Here is a 4133-nt window from a genome sequence, read left to right on the forward strand (position 1 = left end):
AACATTCCAAATAATGATTATGTACATGGCTATTTACAACTTGTTTAGCGTTTACATGCCAGCACTACATGATTATGTGTGTAAACACGTGTGTGTGTGTGTGTGTGTGTGTGTGTGTGTGTGTGTGTGTGTGTGTGTGTGTGTGTGTGTGTGTGTGAGAGAGCGTTCGGAAACACGATACCTATCGCAATATATCTCTTTTCAGCCAAGAAGTGAGATCCCTTACAAAGAATGATTTGGAAACACTGATTGATTTGAGAGATAAGGTAACACACACACACACACAAACACACACACACAAACACACAGACACACACAGACACACACACACACACACACACACACACATATGAACGCACGCACGCACGAATTGTTTATTTTCATTACAAAAAAGGCCTCTAATATAGGTTAATATTATCAGAACACACTCTGACCCACAAATTGCCTTTCATTTTCCCAAAATGGCATCGTTTAGCAAAATCCTTGTATCTATGTAATCAGCATACATTGAATTACACATCGTGTTTTATTAACTGCCATAGCAAGTGATAATCTGCTCATAGTATGCAAAAATGTTGTTGACATTTAGGAAATGTTACAGTCAAGTCAAGTGTTGCTTTCATAACGAGCCTTCAAATTTTTATTCATTGCAGGCACCTGATTTTTTCTACAGACGGATATGGGATGACCTGAAAATAAAGAAACTTTCAGATGTAACGCGTTTTGAAAGAGCATTGTCCCACTGGGAGAGAGAAGAACAAATGCGAGAAGAGTACCGTGCAGGCAAAAAAGACTGCAAGCAAGACCACAAGGAAGCACCGAAGGATCAACATATCGAAGCAAAGAAAAGTGAATAGAAAGCATAAAGGACAAGTAAAAATGAGAAAACGTTGGGAAAATCGGCTGCCAAAATGAACGATGAATCGTAGGCGTATCCTATTAGATACATAGATAGAGAGACGGACATACCGAAAATGGATAGATAGATCTAGAGAAAGAAATAGATAGATAGATATGAATATCGATCAATCTCCTCTTCTGCATATTATTTTTAATTTTTTTTTATGTCAACAAAATATCATTTTACAAAAGGAAAACCTTTGATTGTTTTTTTTTAATGATGTACATTAATATATATATGTTTATACTTCTTTAGGACCGGCATGGTTGGTCTAGTGGTAAGGCGTCCGCCCCGTGATCGGGAGGTCGTGGGTTCGAACCCCGGCCGGGCCATACCTAAGACTTTAAAATTGGCAATCTAGTGACTGCTCCGCCTGGCGTCTGGCATTATGGGGTTAGTGCTAGGACTGGTTGGTCCGGTGTCAGAATAATGTGACTGGGTGAGACATGAAGGCTGTGCTGCGACTTCTGTCTTGTGTGTGGCACACGTTAAATGTCAAAGCAGCACCGCCCTGATATGGCCCTTCGTGGTCGGCTGGGCGTTAAGCAAACAAACAAACAAAATACTTGTTTAGAAGACTGTGTTGAGCGTGTTTGGGTTTTGAAGTGTTCTAGGTTATGTGCTGATGAGTGTGCATATTAATTTGAGTTATATAGCAATCTATGATTATCTATCTGAATGACGCAATGTTCTAATGACAGAAGTTATTAAAAGGATATTTTAATTAGAACCACCCCGACCCTCACTTAGGAGGATGCGATGATTTGTCAATTGTTTGGTTAGGTTTTCATTGACTGTGCTAGAAATGCGAAGGAAGAAACAGTATTTAATTGAGCAAAATGCTTTATTGCAGCAACTAAAACGGAGTCCTTGCCGTGTGCGTTTGGTTAACTACACAAGACACTTTGTAGATTGGACTGCTGTTTTCAGTACATGTGCCGTTGTTAGTGTCTAAAAGAATATGGGGGATATTGTTTGCATATTTGTTTCTTTCCTTGATTATAGAAGATAACGTAGATATCAGAACTAATGAGAGAAATTCAAGTTTAATGCAAAGCCATTAGGGGCATGTTCCCAGGTTTTACCATGACGTTTAGATGAGATATGCAAGTCGATGCGTGTTTAGTTGGTACCAGTCATTTGCACTTTCTGTGCTGATGAGTGTGCATAATTATTAGTTTTAGTTATAAAGCAATCTATGAATATCTATCAGCCATTAGCACTTATGGCAGCAGGACCGAGGTCTGTTACGTGACAGTTTGGTGACACGGGGTGGGACATGGATACCCGCTCTGAGTCTGCACATAACGTTAACCCGTGCTCGTCCCTGCCCGGATTCGAACCTGCGACCTTAGGATCACAAGTAGTGCTCTGCCACCTAAGCTAACCGGGCCCTCAGTATCATATTAGAATTATCTGTTGTTTCAAAATTTAAAGTTGAGCAGCAGAAACTCGTTTTGATTCATGATTGTTTTGTCTGTGGATATTTATATAAGTGTTTTAGTCAACACACTCCGCCTTGTTTATGTTTTGCAAATATATTGTGTCTGCAGCAGATAATTTAATCAGATCATCTAGCACAGGCTAGTATTTACTGATATGATAGAATAGGTTCGTACTTATTCGTCCAATGTGTCTAACAAAGTATCAGAAGTTGTTGTTTTCTAAAGAGTATATTATGTACGGATCGAAGCTGGGATGACGTAAGCAATTAGTAATTAGCATTTCACCGATTAAAATATAAAAGTTCGGGAAACAGAATAATTTTGTTTTTCAAAAAACAGGATTCACGGATGGAGTGGGTCGTGTACGACCCATACTCTGCAAAGAAGTGGTGCAGAGTTTATCCCTATTCAATTGCTAGCAGACATCCAATTGCAAAACTGGATGTGTCTTATATCCTTATATGTTTTCAATGCTGCAACATTTACGTTATGTCTAATATGTAATTCTTTTCGTGTCACATAATTCTGTGTGTTTGTGACATCTTATTGAATTGAATTGAACTTTATTTTTCGAGGGTAACAGAATAAGCAATGTAAACATGCTTTTTTCAACCAGCCCTCGCCCATTGAGGGTAACTCGATTAATAACAAGAAGAAATAGAGGTTAAGTTAACTACAATTAACATGTCAAACAACTAAAAAGACATTTCAATATGCATTATGAATATCAAGCAATGATGAAATATTATCAAATAATTATTAACTAGTTAAAAAAAAAATTCACAGTGCATTATGTATAATCATGATTCAATACAATCATAGAGTACTGATATATTTTATCAGCTGCACAAAAATAGTGAATACAAGTTTTGCAAAAGAAAAAGCATGCAATGTTCCTTGTATGATGTTTCACTGATTTGCATTTGAATTATATCAGGAATGGAGTTCCGCAATAGGGCGCCATAATAAAAATACTTAACTGACTTGTACAGGTCAATTCTTGGGGTTGGGGTAATTAATTTGTTTAGTTTTCTTAAATTAAGTATTTTGAAATTCGAGGCAATGAGTGTCGGTGCATTCCCTGACATAATTGTATACATCATAAAACCTTTGTTATAGGCAAATCTTAATTTGATAGGAAGAATCTGCCATCGTTTATAATCAAACGTAGAAAGAGATGTGGTCTTTTTGAAGAATTAATTTAACAGCTCGTCTATGTAAAGAGCCCAAGTGTTTTCAAGTATTTGCACTTGCAGAGTCCCACACTGTGGACGTATACTCAATAGTTGATTATTTATGCTTAAAAACAGTTTCCGTGTATTGTGTTAGTAAGTTTGTTTGTTTGTTTGGTTAAATTTCGTTGTTTCAGTAGCGTATGTAGTTCTAGGGCCAACATCGGGGAATGTGGGGGTTCCTCCTCTGGTTCTTTCTGCTTTGCCTACTTATATGCCCACCAGCAAAAAATAGTATACAGCATGCAAATACGTTGCAAATGAATACGCTAAAGTACACAAATTGTAATGTTAGGAGACGAAGTGAAAAAAACCTTTTTTGTTTTATTCCAATGGAAGTTCACTAAATTATAGATATTTTAAAATCTGCCAGATAGTTCCTTACAGCTTTGTAAGGGTACTGCCTATTGATTCTTTGAGCATTGACAAACATTTGTGTCCTGGCCTAAAGTCACATTTGTTCAAGATTTTCTTCCTAATTTTTTTTTTTTTTTTTAAACAAGCATTAACGAGCCATTTTTGACTCACATGCGAAGCAAAAGTGAGTCTATGTAC

Source organism: Littorina saxatilis, linkage group LG11 (assembly GCF_037325665.1).
Source record: "Littorina saxatilis isolate snail1 linkage group LG11, US_GU_Lsax_2.0, whole genome shotgun sequence".
NCBI lineage: Eukaryota > Metazoa > Mollusca > Gastropoda > Littorinimorpha > Littorinidae > Littorina > Littorina saxatilis.